Genomic DNA, 17,616 nt, shown 5'->3' with positions numbered 1-17,616 from the left:
TGTTTTGCATCTAGTGAATATGAAAAAAAACTTTACCGTGACACCTAAATAAACCTAAAAGCAAATAATATTGTCTTTGTGTTTTTTCTTTTTTGTCATATTATTTCATTCATTCATTTTAAAACAAAAAAAGCTGAGCATATTACATTATTTTTCAATAATTTCCTGAAACAGTTTCTAATGTCCAAAAAAGTCAAGCATAAATGTGAAAATCTATGAGCAATAGTGTTCACTGTAATTTAAAAAAAAAAAAACAACTAATAGATGGGTATGAAAAGTATTCAGAACCCTTTAAATGTTTTACTCTTTGTTTCATTGCAGCCATTTGGTAAATTCAAAAAAGTTCATTTTTTTCTCATTAATGTACACTCTGCACCCCATCTTGACTGAAAAACAAACAGAAATATAGAAATTTTTGCAAATTTATTAAAAAAGAAATACTGGAATATGACATGGTCATAAGTATTCAGACCCTTTAGTCAGTATTGAGTAGAAGCACCCTTTTGAGCTAGAACAGCTATGAGTCTTCTTGGGAATGATGCAACAAGTTTTTTCACACCTGGATTTGGTGATCCTCTGCCATTCTTCCTTTCAGATCCTTTCCAGTTCCTTCAGGTTGGATGGTGAATAGTGTTGAGCGATACCGTCCGATACTTGAAAGTATCGGTATCGGAAAGTATCGGCCGATACCGGCAAAGTATCGGATCCAATCCGATACCGATACCCGATACCAATACAAGTCAATGGGACTCAAGTATCGGACGGTATTCCTGATGGTTCTCAGGGTCTGAAGGAGAGGAAACTCTCCTTCAGGCCCTGGGATCCATATTAATGTGTAAAAGAAAGAATTAAAATAAAAAATATTGCTATACTCACCTCTCGGACGCAGCCTGAACCTCAGCGCGGGAAGCGGCAGCGTTCTTTGTTTAAAATTCGCGCTTTTCTTTCCTTACGTGAAGTCCCGGCTTGTGATTGGTCACGTGCCGCCCATGTGACCGCAACGCAACCAATCACAGCAAGCCGTGACGTAATTTCAGGTCATTCAGTATTTTAAAATTACGCTCCGGCTTTGTGATTGGTTGCGTCGCAGTCACATGGGCGACGCAACCAATCACAGCAAGCCGTGACGTAATTTCAGGTCCTTAAGGATTTTAAAATTACGTCCCGGCTTTGTGATTGGTTGCGTCGCAGTCACATGGGCGACGCAACCAATCACAAGCCGGGACGTCACGGGAGGCTGGACACGCGCGCATTTTAAAATGCCCGCGAGTCCAGCCTCCCGTGACGTCCCGGCTTGTGACTGGTTGCGGCGCGGTCAACCAATCACAAGCCGGGAGGCTGGACACGCGCGCATTTTAAAATGCCCGCGAGTCCAGCCTCCCGTGACGTCCCGGCTTGTGATTGGTTGCGGCGCGGTCAACCAATCACAAGCCGGGAGGCTGGACGCGCGCGCATTTTAAAATGCCCGCGAGTCCAGCCTCCCGTGACGTCCCGGCTTGTGATTGGTTGCGGCGCGGTCAACCAATCACAAGCCGGGAGGCTGGACACGCGCGCATTTTAAAATGCCCGCGAGTCTAGCCTCCCGTGACGTCACGGCTTGTGATTAGTTGCGTCGCCCATGTGACTGCGACGCAACCAATCACAAAGCCGGGACGTAATTTTAAAATCCTTAAGGACCTGAAATTACGTCACGGCTTGCTGTGATTGGTTGCGTCGCCCATGTGACTGCGACGCAACCAATCACAAAGCCGGAGCGTAATTTTAAAATACTGAATGACCTGAAATTACGTCACGGCTTACTGTGATTGGTTGCGTCGCCGCCACATGGGCGGCACGCGACCAATCACAAGCCGGGACTTTACGTAAGGAAAGAAAAGCGCAAATTTTAAACAAAGAACGCTGCCACTTCCCTCGGTAAGGTGCAGGCTGCGTCGGAGAGGTGAGTATAGCAATATTTTTTATTTTAATTCTCTCTTTTACACATTTTTACATTAATGTTGTTTCGATACCGATACCCGATACCACAAAAGTATCGGATCTCGGTATCGGAATTCCAATACCCGCAAGTATCGGCCGATACCCGATACTTGCGGTATCGGAATGCTCAACACTAATGGTGAATATTGGTGGACAGCCATTTTCAGGTCTCTCCAGAGATGCGCAATTCGGTTTAGGTAAGGGCTCTGGCTGGGAAGGTCAAGAATGGTCACAGAGTTGTTCTGAAGCTACTCCTTTGTTATTTTAACTCTGTGCTGAGGGTCATTGTCTTGTTGGAAGGTGAACCTCTGGCCAAGTCTGAGGTCCAGAGGACTCTGGAAGAGATTTTCATTCAGGATATCTCTGTACTTTCATGTTTCTTTCAATGGCAACCAGTCATCCTGTCCCTGCAGCTGAACAACACCTCCATAACATGATGCTGCCACCACCATCTTTCACTGTTGGGATTGTAGTGGGCAGGTGATGAGCAGTGCCTGGTTTTCTCCACACATACCGCTTATCACCAAAAAGGTCTATCTTTGTCTCATCAGCCCAGAGAATCTTATTTCTCATAGTCTGGGAGTCCTTCGTGTGTTATTTTTAGCAAACTCTTTGCAGGCTTTCATATGTCTTGCACTGAGGAGAGGCTTCCGTCGGGCCACTTTGCTATAAAAGCCCGACTGGTGGATGGCTGCAGTGATAGTTGAGTTTGTGGAACATTCTCCCATCTCCCTGCTGCATCTCTGGAGCTCAGCCACAGTGATCTTGGGGTTTTTCTTTACCTCTCTCACCAAGTCCCTTGTCCCACGATTGCTCAGTTTGGCTGGACAGCCAGGTCTAGGAAGACTTCAGGTGGTCCCAAACTTCTTCCATTTAAGGATTATAAAGGCCACTGTGCTCTTAGGAACCTTAAGAACTGCAGAAATTCTTTTGTAACCTTGGCCAGATCTGTGCCATGCCATAATTCTGTCTCTGAGCTCCTTGGCCAGTTCATTTGACCTCATGATTCTCATTTTGTCTGACATTCACTGTGAGCTGTGAGGTCTTATATAGACAGGTTTATATCTTTCCAAATCAAGTTCTATCAGTTTACTTAAACACAGCTGGACTCCAATGAAGGAGTAGAACCATCTCAAGGAGGATCACAAGGAAATGGACAGCATGCGACTTAAATATGAGTGTCTGAGCAAAGGGTCTGAATACTTATGATCATGTGATATTTCAGTTTTTCTTTTTTATACATTTGCAAAAATTTCTACATTTCTGTTTTTTCAGTCAAGATGGGATGCAGAAGGGAATCTGTCACCTACATTTTCATATATAAGCTTCAGCCACCACCATCAGGGGCTTATCTACAGCATTCCATAATGCTGTAGATAAGCCCCCGATGTAACTTCAATGATAAGAAAAACAAGTTTTATTATACTCACCTGGGGGGGCAGCCAGTGCGGTTTGGTCCAATGGGCATCGCGGTCCGGGTCCGTGCTCCCATCTTCATGCAATGACGTCCTCTTCCTTGCTTCCTTGCAGATGATTTTAACCTGTGCCACCACTCCTGCTATTGCTGCTGCTGACTGAAGACCTGAAGAAAAGAAGAACGATTTAATCTTCTCCTAATCCTGTTCCCCTTTTTTTTCTGGTCCACCCAAATCTCACTGACCCCCCGGACCCTTTTCCACTGCTTTTCACACTTCCCTAACCCCTTCTCCATTGCCCCTTCTGCCACCAAGCACTGATCAGTCCTTAATTGATTTATTCTTGGCAGGTTTTTTTATTTTGCACCTCAGTGCATGTGTCCTGCTGAAGCTGAGTGATAATCCGTGATAAACAACAATGTACCGCATCCATGCTTACTATTGAGCAGGACATTTCTTTTGCCTGTTCATTTTTCCTTCCCCTGATTTTGCACCACTTTCATGACTGCGTTCTGCAGCCATTGAGCCGCTGATCAGTGACATACATCACTGATCGGCCTCTGTGCTTGGTTTTTGCCAAGACCTTTTCCTGTCCATTTTTTCCCCTTTGCAACACCTCCATGTGTGCATTCTGCAGCCACCAAGCACAGATCAGTGATATACACCTCGGATCAGCATGAAGCCATAGATTACTGATTTTTTGGCGCAATCAGAAATCCAATTTAATAGTACCAGCCTCATAGAGAGCGACTTTTTCAAAGTATTGTTTTTCCTGACTATTTTTTGGATCTCATCAAAATCCCACTTCATCATTAGCCAAATGGAGCCCCATAAGTAGAAATTATGAAGTTATGAGGCTTTAAACTTCACATGGTGTTAGCGAAGAAGTCAAAAGTTCGGTATTATCGGAGTGTTCATGTTTTATGTAACACTCCAGTTTGCCGCATTGCTATGTCCTAGACATGCTTGGAGGCCATTCAAAAATGTTTGCATTACAAAGTAAATTGCCTCTTCAGAGAGGAAGAGAACTTAAACTCTATAATACTATCTGTTGGAAACAGCAATCCCACAAGTTACATTCGACCATATGACTTAGGATAAAAGCCAAATCAGAGTCTCACAAAGATGGCCACACGCTGAACCTTATCTTCACTTGCCTCTGTTCCCTTACTAATCTCACTAACTCACCCCTCCCCCTGTCTAAAAACAACCTACTGAGGATGAGTGTGATTGAGGCATATTTGAAGGATGAGGAGAAGACACCATTTTCAAGTGAAAGGTTGAAGAGATGTGTTAGGGTAGGGATGAAGACTGTGGCGAGGTTAGGGATGAGGAGGGATGGGAGCGGGTAAAGCATGCAAGAGGTGAAATGTGATCTTGACAGTAGGGTGGAGAGCTTATCTTCTGTCATTGTGAAGAAGCTGGTTTTGGAAGAACATGGCTGAGCAGTTAAGAGGAGGGGCATTGGGGGCTGAGGGGCAAAGCTTTCTCTGATGTTATCAATCTTCTGCTTAAAGAAAGAGGCAAAGTTTTCAGCAGACCTGAGAGGAGAGGGAGGAGGAGCTTGGGATGAAGTAGAGAATTGAAAGTGTTGAAAAGCTGTTTAGGGTTGTGAGACAGAGAAGATATGAGAGATGAGAAGTATGTTTGTTTTGCGGCAGTGAGCGTGGACTTGAAGCTGGCAAGGGACTGCTTGTATGCGATAATGTTTTTTTATCAGAACAGGATCCTGTATCCATCTCTGCTCAGCAACCCTGGAAGCCTGTCTCAGTTATTTGGTTCGGCTGGTCAGCCAGGGTTGCTTGTTGATTGTACCAGTTTTTCTCTGAGTGAAGGGGCAGCCGAATAGAGAGCTGCTATTATTTGTCGTGTTATGTAAAGTGGCAGCAGCATCTGTGTCATGTAAGGAAGCTATGTCTGTAAGAGGGAGAAGGGACTCAGAGAGTGAGTGTAAATTGAGGTGTTTGAAATTTCTGCGACGGTGGGTGAGCTTTGGAGTAGGGGTTGCGCACTAAGAGAGAAGAGGGAAGAGAATGTCAAAAAGTCATCTCTCGACCTATCCTTTGTGTCTTTCTATCGCCTGATATCACTTCTCCCTTATGCCTCAAAACTACTGGAAGAGCATGTCCATCTTGAACTGTCCTCCCACCTCTTCTCCTGCTCCCTCTTTGACCACTTGCAATCTGGCTTCAGACCGCATCACTCAATTGAAACTTCCCTAACTAAAGTCACCAATGACCTACTAACTTCCAAGAGGAAGCAACAGTACTCTGTCCTCCTTCTCCTGGACCTGTCTTCTGCCTTTGACACTGTGAACCATTCCCTCTTGTTACAAAATCTCTCATCTCTTGGCATTACAGATTTAGCCTTATCCTGTATCTTGCCCTATCTACCAGACCAGACATTTAGTGTCTCCCTCTCCCACACCACCTCCTCACCTCACCCCCTGTCTGTCGGTCTTCCCCAAGGCTCAGTTCTAGGACCCCTAATCTTCTCCATCTACATCTTCGGCCTGGGACAGCTCATAGAATCCCATGGTTTGCAGTATCTTCTCTACGCCGATGACACACAGATCTACCTATCTAGTCCTGACATCACTTCCTTATCTACCAAAATCCCACAATGTCTATTCGCTATGTCATCTTTCTTTTCTGCTCGCTTTCTAAAACTTAAAATGGACAAAAAAAATCATCATCTTTCCCCCATCTCACTCTACCCCTCTACCAGACCTATCCAGCAATGTCAATGGCTGCTCACTTTCCCCAGTCCCGCATGGTCGGTGCCTCAGGGTGATACTCGACTCTGCCCTCTCTTTCAAGCAACATCCAAGCCCTTGCCTCCTCCTGCCAACTCCAACTCAAAAACATTTCCCGGATTCATACATTCCTTGACCAAGAAACTGCAAAAACGCTCATGCATGCCCTCATCGACTCCCCTCCAGCACTCTTGCACCAATCTATCCTATACCTATGTTGCCCGACTAATCCAACTTTCTCCCCATTATTCCCCAGCCTTTCCTCTCTGCCAAGCCATTCACTGGCTTCCTGTTGTCCAGAGGCTCCAGTTCAAAACCCTAACTATTACATACAAAGCCATCCACAACCTGTCTCCTCCATAAATCTGTGACTTGCTTTCCCGGTACTTACCTACACGCAACCTTCGATCCTCTCAAGATCTCCTTCTCTACTCCCCTCTCATCTCTCCTTCCCACAACCACATACAAGACTCCTCCCGTGCTTCTCCCATACTCTGGAACTCTCTACCCCAACACATCAGATTTTCACCTTCCACGGAATCCTTCAAAAGGAACCTAAAGACCCACCTCTTCTGACAAGCCTACAACCTGCAGTGATCCTCAGTCTTCTGAACCACCAGACGACCAGCTCTACCCTCTCTTAGTGTATCCTCACCAATCCCCTGTAGACTGTGAGCCCTCGTGGGCAGGGTCCTCTCTCCTTCTGTACTTGTGTGTGCCTTTTATTGCTCATGTTTATTGTACTTGTCTATGTATGACCCTTTTTCACATGTAAAGCGCCATGGAATAAATGGCCCTATAAAAGTGAATAATAATAATAATATTAATAATAATTACAGGAAAAGTGCCCCTGTCCTGGGAGTGAGTGGGAAAATTGTATGGAAAATTGTGCACCCACTGCTGGATCAGAGATATCACCTTCACCTTGTCTGCCAGGTGCTCGGGTTTGGCTTATTGTGGATCGGATAGACAGATTGTTGGGAGGTGTTGAGAAAAGCCTACAGTTCCTGGTACTCATCGGTACAAATGACAAAGTTTGAGGGAAGTGGGAGGTCCTTAAAAACAGGGAACTAGGAGAGAAGCTGAAGGACAGCACCTCCAAGGTAGTGTTTTCAGAAATACTACTAGTGACACAAGCATCACTAGAAAGAGCTTTGGGAGACAAATAAGTGGCTTAGAAATTGGTGCAGGAAGGAAGAGTTTGGATTCATGGAGAACTAGGCTGACTTCTCTGTCGGCTACAGGCTCTACGGTAGGGATGGGTTGCATCTTGATGGGGAGGGTGCAGCTGTGCTTGGAGAAAAATGGTCAGACAGATGGAGGAGCTTTTAAACTAGGATCTGGGGGAGGGAAGGTAGATGTGCTAAAAAGTTACAGAGTAGACAGAGAGAGTGAGACATTAGGGGTCCCTGAGCATTTGGAGTGCTGGGACATGTAAGGAATATGGGAAGGTGAGAAGGAGTAATAAATGTGCTAATAGCATTAAATGTCTGCTGGCAAATGCAAGAAGTCTTGCAAACAAAATGAATAAACTGGAGACTCTTATATTAGCCACATAATACGATGTGGTAGGTATTACAGAGACCTGGCTGGATGAAACCCATGACTGGATGTCAAATATAGAGGGTTACACTACATTTATAAAGGATAGGAAAGACAGAAAAGTGTGATTTTTTGTTAAATCTAACTTAATACCAGTGCTCAATGACGACATTGGTGGGATCTTGGACAATTTAGAGTCATTGTTAGGTGTCGAGTTCCGGCCGCTGCACAGGGGGAATCTCAAACCACCTCCGCTGTGGTCTCCCATTTTCCTCTAGCCACAGTGGAGCCTGCTCAGCAGAGACATCAGTCCCAGCACCTGGCTCAGGCAGATAATGTGCATTTGGTTACTGCTGCCCTTCCAGGTTCAGCCATTATAACCAGCACTGATCAGCGGTGAGCAGGCACTCCTAGTTCTAAGTCCTGCTTTTCTTCTTCTGAGCATGCCCAAGGGAAGACCTCTCATTAGAGGTCGGGGTCACATGCTCAGGTCCTGTGGCAGCTCCTATTGGACCACTAGGAAGGTCCTGCAGAGCTACAGCTATAAAAGGTTTGCATGGCCTCACTACCATGTGCTAGTATAAACCTGTTATCATGTGTGTGGATGTATGCCTGTTCTGGTGATTGCTCCTTAATCATTCCCATTCCTAGTGATGTTGAATGCTTGCGAATGTTGTAGCTACCTAGCGCCTGACAGTGCTAACTTGTACGCACTCTGTGCCGTAATCTTTAATTACTCCTGACAACCGGTCAGTGAAGGGTAGGAACTCCCGCTTGATCTCAGCATCTGACTCAGGGCATCCTCAGGCGCGGGCTCAAGAGCTATCGAGGGTCAGAGCGAGATCAATCACTAGCATAGTGGGGGTGAATTGCAGGGATCCCACTAGCGTTCATCTGCTGCACCCTGTGACTGCTAACAGGGCACAGCATTTCCTTTGTTTCCCTGCGACTCTGTGAAGTAACAGAATTCACATCTGTTCATACCGGGAGACCGAACCCGTGTTTATTCTGGAGTAGTACCACCTAATAGTGCCGCCATTACCTAGCAGCAGGTTCCATCTCTGCACGGCGGACCCCGAGTTGTGAATGCACCTTTTACTATCTTTATATTTATTCGGTGTGTTCCGCCAGCCCTATCAGTCAGTATGGTTAAATGTACATGAATATGGCAATAAAGGAAAGCTGCTAATTGAAATTTGCTACAAGCCTCTTAACATAGCTGAACAGGTAGAGGAGGAAATGCTGCAGCAAATTAAAAAGGCAGCAAATAATAATAGGGTCCTTATTATGGGGGATTTTAACTATCCAGACATTCAAAGGGACATGGAATCTTCTAGTTTTGCTAAAAACTGCACATTCTTACAAACACTTCAGGATAATTACTTGTCTCACCTGATAGATGAACCAACTATAGAAGATAATCTGCTGGATCTGGTTCTGTCAATACAGATACAATTTCAGATCTAAAGGTCAGGGAGCATTTGGGATGCAGTGACCATAATATGGTCATTTTCAAAGTAAATTTCAATCAGTAATTCAAAGGGAGAAATGCAAAAATTGGGAACTTTAGGAAAGCTGATTTCAACAAATTAGACAAAGAGCTTAATCGTGTAGACTGGGACCATCTCATGGTAACTAGGGGACACCCACAATAAATGAGGCTTGTTTAACCCCTTTCTGACCTCGGACAGAATAGTTAATCCGAGGTTAGTACCCCCCCGTTTTGAGGTGGGCTCCGGCGGTGAGTCCACCTCAAAGCTGGGACACGTCAGCTGTTTTCAACAGCTGACATGTGCCCACAATAGACGTGGACAGAATTCGGATCCACCCGCTCCTATTAACTAGTTAAATGCCGCTGTCAAATTTGGCATTTAACAAGCACCTCCGGGCATCCGGTCGGAAAGACGTGCACTGCTGACCCCCGTCACGTCATCGGGGGTCAGCAGTGCATCGGCATGACAACCAGAGGTTTCCTTCAGACATCTATGGTTGATGATGCCAGGTTGCTATGAGCGCCACCCTGTGGTCAGCGCTCATGGCAATGCTGTAATTCTGCTACATAGAGATGATCTGAGCATCGCCTCTATGTATCAGAGGCAATTGAATTATGGCAGCTTCTAGCCTCCCATGGAGGCTATTGAAGCATGCCAAAATAAGAAAAAAATGTTTTTAAAAATAAGAAAACCGCACTTGGAATATTTTTCATGTTTTCTAGTACATGACATGGTAAAACCAATGGTGTCATTCAAAAGTAAAACTCGTCCTGCAAAAAATAATAAGCCCTCACATGGCCATATGGACAGGAAAATAAAAAAGTTATGGCCCTGGAAAAGAGGGGAGCGAAAAACGCAAAACCGAAAAAAGCTCTGGGGGTTAAGGGGTACATGATAAACTACTAGAATCCTATAGAAAACTTATATCATCTGGTAATAAAATGTCTAGGAATAGAAATAAAACATTATGGATAAATAACACACTACAAAGTTTAATCAGACTAAAACAAAGAGCATTTAAAATCATGAAGGCTGAGAATACTGAAAAAGCATTTCAGGAGTATAAAGATATAAATAAGGAATGTAAAAAAGAAATAAGGCTGGCAAAGTTATCCACAGAGAAACAAATTGTTAGTGACGTTAAAATAAATCCAATTTTTTTTTTAAATACATCAATGCCAAAAAGGAAGCAAAAATGATAACAAGATAATAATAGAGGACAAAGAAAAGGATGAGATATTAAACAGGAATTTTTCATTCATGTTCACCAATGAACTAACTGTTCTTCCTGGGATCATTCAACAAGGTAAAAATCAAAGTTCACCACCTGATACAATTAATAGCACAAGAAGAATGCCTGTGTCTGAGCAAATTATACATTGACAAATTCTCCGGGCAAGATGGCATTCATCCAAGGATACTGAGCGAATTGGGCTCAGTAATTGACAGACCACTGTATCTTATATTATTAGACTATCTAGTAATAGGGGTGGTGCCACAGGATTGGAGGATGGTTGATGTGGTACCGATATTTAAGAAAGGTAAGAAGGCAGAGCCAGGCAACTACCGTCCAGTAAGCCTGATATCAGTAGTGTGCAAAATTTATGAGGGCATTATAAGAGATGACCTGCAGAAATATATTGCAGAGAATAATGTAATAACTAATAACCAGCATGGATTCATGAAAGATAAGTCATGTCTAACATGTTAGGTTCCTATGAGGAGGTAAGTGCAAATCTGTATGTTGGTAATGCAGCTGATTTGATTTAACTGGACTTTGCAAAGGCATTTGATAGTGTACCACATGAAAGCCTTATACTGAAGCTCCATATGCAGGGACTAGGGGAAACCACATGCATATGGGAAAGGAATTGGCTGAATGACAGGAAACAAAGAGTTAAATGGTACATTCTTTAAATATGATATAGTCAGCAGTGTGGCACCACAGGTATCTGTGCTAGGACCGATTCTTTTTAACCTAATTAATAATGCTCTTTAGGATGGGATTGAGAGTAATGTGTCAGTGTTTGCTGACGTGATGACACCAAACTATGTAGGATATTAAAATCTGACCTTGACATTACAATTTTGCAAAATAATCTGGATAAATGTCTAAATAGGCAAACACTTGGCAAATGAGGTTTAATGTAAATAAATGTAGAGTAATGCACCTGGGATGGAGTAAACCCGTAGCTGCATGTACATTAATTGGAACCACTTGGGACTACAGAACAGTAGAAAGACTTGGACATTCTGGTTACAAGTAAGCTGAGCAAATTTTAGGCCTTTTTTCAGTGGGGATGCTTCATTTTCTTTGAGCAAATATTTACTTACCATATATACTCGAGTATAAGCCGACCCAGGCACCTACTTTTGCCACGGAAAACTGGGTAAGCTTATTGACTCGAGTATAAGCCGGTTATGCATTTGTAGGATGCTAGCAGGTGATGGTCGGGGGCGCAGGAGAAGAAGCAGAGAGTTCAGTAAGCAAGGCCACAGCAGGAGCACACAGTCCAGCGGACACAGCCACAGGCAAAGGCTGGTTTTCAGCAGGCACTGCAAGGATGGGACTAAGTGGTGTCTCTGAGGTGGTGAACGGAGCGAAGGTAAGTACTCAATTCTGGTCACTACCAGGTGAAGAAGTCTCCCTGGGTTGAGGGTAGGATGTGGCGGCAGTTTGGCTAGCTGGGGGTATGGGCACAGCTAGCGGGTGTGGGTCCGTGAAGAGGGAGTTAACATCTTACTACTCACAGGCTGCTCCGGTGAGCAATCTCTTCCCCCTGCAACACTGGTGACAGCCCCAATGGTTCCAGGCCAGACATGCAGGAGAGACCATTAACTTGGCTCTCCTCCCTACACTCCCCCGCTATTTTTCCTCGCCATTCCATGGGCAACACTACTCGAGAAATGCATTGCCGTCTTCTCTTTCTCTGTGTGAATTGTTGCCAGACAAAGTTCTCTTGGTCATAACGTTCGGGGGGCTTCCCAGCTGTTGTTCGCTCGGAGCATCTCGGTTCAGAAGAAGTAGTGGGGCCCTCTTGTGTGGCCGAATCCAGCTGAGAGGGAAAAACCAAGGGGAGCTTGCATCCTCTGGTTCTAATCTCTCGGAGCTTAATCCTTCACCCCCTTCTTCATTCTCTCCTTCTACCGGCATATGGACCATTTCAGGAGCCTCTGGCTCCTCTTCTACTCTAACAGGGTTCTTGGACAAGCAGGGTCAGAGCATATTTCGATGAAGAATTTGAGTGGGAGCAGATTCTTTTCCTTCAGGTTGAACTTCGTAGACAGGTCCCTCTGGACTAACTCTTTTCTTCACCCGATACGGGTCTTTCTCCCAACGATTTTCCAGCTTGTCTTAAGGGGCTTCTCCTGTACTAAGACACGGTCTCCAGCTCGTAACTCTGCTACTCCGGACGAAATCCCCTCTGCATGCTCTAGCTCCTGTAACCTGGTCTAGACCAAGCAGTGTAAGGTCTGCAGGCGATGTTGATATTCTCGAACCCAAGGACGACACCCCCATCCGTGGATCGTCCTCTTCTGGGTCCAACACCAACTCAGTAATTCCTTTTCCGTTTCAGCCGAACAGAAGAGAGTAAGGTGTATATCCCGTGGTTCAGTGTATTCAATTATTATACACCCACACCAGTTCAGAAACGTACTCTGCCATCGGGCCTTCATATATTCCTCTAGATTTCTTGACATATGGATCAGTGTATGGTTGAATTGTTCACATGCACCATTACCTTGAGGGGTGTGGTGCAGGATTTGTCAATCCTGATGGTGCAATTCATCCTTTACTTTTCCCAAGAAACAAGCTCCCTGATCGGAGTAAATTCTCTTCAGACACCCATAGGGTTGAATGAAGTTCTTACATATTGCATACACAGCGGTCTCTGCTGTCTGATCCCGTGTTGAAGTCACCATGGCGAATTTCGTAAAATGATCCACCATTGCCAGGCAATATTCATAGCCCTGATGGGCCGGGCTGATGGTTAGGTAGTCTATTGTCAAGAGTTCCAGAGAAGCGGAGGTTATAATGGACTGAACGGGAGCCTTCTGTTCTGGCGGCTTAACCAACTCACATGTTCAGCACTTTATACAGGCTTCGTCCACTTTTGCCTTCAACTGAGGATGGAAGATGAACCGTTGTAGCCATTGGAAGGTCTTCTCTGAATCAAAGTGGGCTCCTTGCTCGTGTGCAGCGACAGCAATTTCATTTAGTGATGTTGTTGGAACAAGGACTTGCCAAGTCACATTCGGCTCAGTCCGCAGTTGCATTTTTCAATATAGTAAACCATTCTTCATTCACAGTTGTCCCCACTGTCGTAAGATCCGCAACACCTCCGGGGACAAGGCCCCCCTTTCCGACGAGCTTGGTAGTCTCTGAGAAGCCAGACATGGTCTTAATAAAGCTAGTTCACCATCTTCCTGTTGCAGCTGAACCTACTCATCTCGAGTTTGTCCCAGTTTGTCATCTTGGATTGGGGTATGTGTCTGTCCTTACGTTGCCACCCACCACTGTCCTGGTGGACCTCCAGAATCTGGGGACCTCTTCATCCTCTAGCTCTTCGTCTCTGTCCTGCTCGGGTCTGGTACTCTTCCTCCGGGACAGGGCAACGGCATGGGTATTTTCTGCCCCCCTTCTGTAGCCGATTTAATAATGGAATTTCACCATTCTGTCACCCACCGCTGTTCTAAGGCCCCCAGTCTCACATTTTCCAGGTGCGCAAGCAGGTTGTTATCAGTACACACCAAAATTTCAGAGCCGGACACATATTCCAGGAATCTCTCCATCATAGCCCACACCAATGCTAACAGCTCCAACTTGAAAGAACTGTAATTGTCTGGATTGCGTTGGGAATTGTGAAGGGACCGACTTGCATAAGCGATCACCCTCTCTCTTCCATCCTGCATCTGCATCAACACTGCCCCAAGTCTCAGCAGACTCCCGTCAGTGTGGAGAATGAACGGTTGGGAGAAATCCGCGTAGGCCTGGATTGGAGCTTCGATGAGTGCACTTTTGAGATCTTGAAAGGCTTCTTCTTGGGGCTGCTGCCAACAGATTTTCCAGTTCTTGGCACCAGAGGGTACCTTTTTCAACAGTTCCTGTAAGGGCTTTGCCCATCGAGCGAAATTCTTCACAAACCGCCTGTTACAACCAGTCCGTCCCAGGAACACACGCACATCTTTCAAGGTCTCTGGAGTGGGCCAGTCTTGAATCACAGCGACCTTCTGTCTGGAGGGCTCCACCCCTTCAGCAGAAACAACATGACCCAGGTATTCAATCTGTGTGCGGAACAAATGGCACTTCTGGGCTTCACCTTTAATCTGTGGTTCTGAAGGCGGGCCAACATCTGTTCCAGATGTTTGTCAAATGAAGCCGCGAAGACTATACTATTGTCCAGATAGATGAGTGTCGACTCAAAGTTCAAGTCCCCCAGGCATCTCTCCATCAGACGTTGGAAAGTTCGGGGAGCATTGGCTAGGCTGAATGGCATGCGGTTATTATTATTATTATTATTATTCATTTTTATAGCGCCATTTATTCCATGGCGCTTTACATGTGAACTACGGGGCAAATATAGACAAACACATTAAACATGAGCAAAAACAAGGCACACAGGTACATAAGGAGGGAGGACCCTGCCCGCGAGGGCTCACAGTCTGCAGGGGATGGGTGATGATACACTAGGAGAGGGTAGAGCTGGTTGTGTGGCAGTTCAGTAGGTTCAGGATCTCTGCAGGCTGTAGGCTTGTCGGAAGAGGTGAGTCTTCAGGCTCTTTTTGAAAGTTTCTATGGTAGGCAAGAGTCTGATGTGCTGGGGTAGAGAGTTCCAGAGTATGGGAGAAGCACGGGAGAAGTCTTTGATGCGGTTGTGGGAAGAAGAGATGAGGGGGGAGTAGAGAAGGAGGTCTTGAGAGGATCGGAGGTTGCGTGTTGGTAGGTACCGGGAGATCATGTCACAGATGTATGGAGGAGATAGGTTGTGGATGGCTTTGTAGGTCATTGTGAGGGTTTTGAACTGGAGTCTCTGGGCGATAGGAAGCCAGTGAAGGGCTTGGCATAGGGGAGAGGCTGGGGAATAGCGGGGAGACAGGTAGATTAGTCGAGCAGCAGAGTGTAGGATGGATTGGAGTGGTGCCAGAGTGCTAGAGGGGAGTCCAGAGAGTAGGAGGTTGCAGTAGTCGAGGCGGGAGATGATAAGGGCATGCACTAGTGTTTTTGCGGTGTCGCGGTCAAGGAATGCGCGGATCCGGGAAATGTTTTTGAGTTTGAGGCAGCAGGAGGAGGCAAGGGCTTGGATATGTGGCTTGAAAGAGAGGGCAGAGTCGAGGATCACCCCGAGGCACCTGGCGTGTGGGACTGGGGAAAGTGAGCAGCCATTGACATTGATGGATAGGTCAGGTGGAGGGGTAGAGTGAGATGGGGGAAAGATGATGAATTCTGTTTTGTCCATGTTCAGTTGTAGAAAGCGAGCAGAAAAGAAGGCTGAAATAGCAGACAGACAGTGCGGGATTTTGGTAAGTAAGGAGGTGAGGCCAGGTCCGGACAGGTAGATCTGCGTGTCGTCGGCATAGAGATGGTACTGCATACCGTGGGATTCTATGAGCTGTCCCAGACCGAAGGTGTAGATGGAGAAGAGAAGGGGTCCTAGAACAGAGCCTTGAGGAACACCGACTGACAAGGGGCGAGGTGAGGAGGTGGTGTGGCGGAGGGAGACACTGAATGTCCGATCTGTCAGATATGATGAGATCCAGGAAAAGGCCAAGTCTGTGATGCCAAGAGATGAGAGGATTTGTAGCAGAAGGGAGTGGTCCACAGTGTCAAAGGCAGAAGACAGGTCCAGGAGAAGGAGGACAGAGTAGTGTTGCTTGCTCCTGGCAGTTAGTAGGTCATTGGTGACTTTAGTTTGGGCAGTTTCAGTTGAGTGATGGGAACGGAAGCCAGATTGTAATCGATCAAAGAGGGAGCAGGAGGAGAGGTGAGAGGACAATTCAAGATGGACGTGTTGCTCCAGCAATTTAGAGGCATAAGGAAGAAGAGATATCGGGCTATAGCTAGACACAGAGGATGTGTCGAGGGAGGGCTTTTTGAGGATGGGTGTGATCTTGGCGTGCTTGAAGGATGAGGGGAAGACACCTGTTGTGAGTGAGAGGTTGAAGAGGTGCGTAAAGGTACCGTCACACTAAGCGACGCTGCAGCGATAGCGACAGCAATGCCGATCGCTGCAGCGTCGCTGTGTGGTCGCTGGAGAGCTGTCACACAGACCGCTCTCCAGCGACCAGCGATGCCGAGGTCCCCGGGTAACCAGGGTAAACATCGGGTTGCTAAGCGCAGGGCCGCGCTTAGTAACCCGATGTTTACCCTGGTTACCAGCGTAAAAGTTAAAAAAACAAACAGTACATGCTCACCTGCGCGTCCCCCAGCCTCTGCATCCTGACGCTGACTGAGCTCCGGCCCTAACAGCAGAGCGGTGACGTCACCGCTGTTGCTTTCACTTTCAGTTTAGGGCCGGCGCTTTAGTGTCAGGAAGCAGAGGCTGGGGGACGCGCAGGTGAGCATGTACTGTTTGTTTTTTTAACTTTTACGCTGGTAACCAGGGTAAACATCGGGTTACTAAGCGCGGCCCTGCGCTTAGTAACCCGATGTTTACCCTGGTTACCAGTGTAAAATATCGCTGGTATCGTCGCTTTTGCTGTCAAACACGGCGATACACGGCGACCTAGCGACCAAATAATGTGCAGACCTTCTAGCAGCGACCAGCAATTTCACAGCGGGATCCAGATCGCTGCTGCGTGTCAAATACAGCGATATCGCCATCCAGGTCGCTGCAACGTCACGGATTGCTGGCGATATCGCCTAGTGTGACGGTACCTTTAGGGTTGGGATGAAGACCGTGGAAAGGTTAGGGATGAGGTGGGATGGGAGCGGGTCGAGCGTGCAGGTGGTGAGGTGTGATCTTGACAGGAGGGTGGAGAGCTGATCTTCTGTCATGGTGGAGAAGCTGGTTTTGGAGGAGCAGGGGTGAGCAGCTAAGAGGGGCAGTGGGCGCTGTGGGCCAAAGCTTTCTCTGATCGTATCGATCTTCTGTTTAAAGAAAGAGGCAAAGTCTTCAGCAGAAATGAGAGGGGAGGGAGGGGGTGCTGGGGGACGGAGTAGAGAATTGAAAGTGTTGAAAAGCTGTTTAGGGTTGTGAGACAGGGAGGATATGAGAGATGAGAAGTAAGTTTGTTTTGCGGCAGTGAGCGCGGATTTGAAGCTGGCGAGGGACTGCTTGTATGCGGTGAAGTGGTCAGCAGAGCGGGATCGCTTCCATTTCCGCTCAGCGATCCTGGAAGCCCGTCTCAGTTCTTTAGTCAGGCAGGTCAGCCAGGGCTGCCTGTTGATTGTACGAGTTTTGCTATGTATGAGCGGGGCGGCCGAATTGAGTGT

Source organism: Ranitomeya variabilis, chromosome 4 (assembly GCF_051348905.1).
Source record: "Ranitomeya variabilis isolate aRanVar5 chromosome 4, aRanVar5.hap1, whole genome shotgun sequence".
Taxonomy (NCBI): Eukaryota; Metazoa; Chordata; class Amphibia; order Anura; family Dendrobatidae; genus Ranitomeya; species Ranitomeya variabilis.
The sequence above is the reverse complement of the archived record's forward strand: the minus strand, read 5'-3'. Positions refer to the sequence as shown.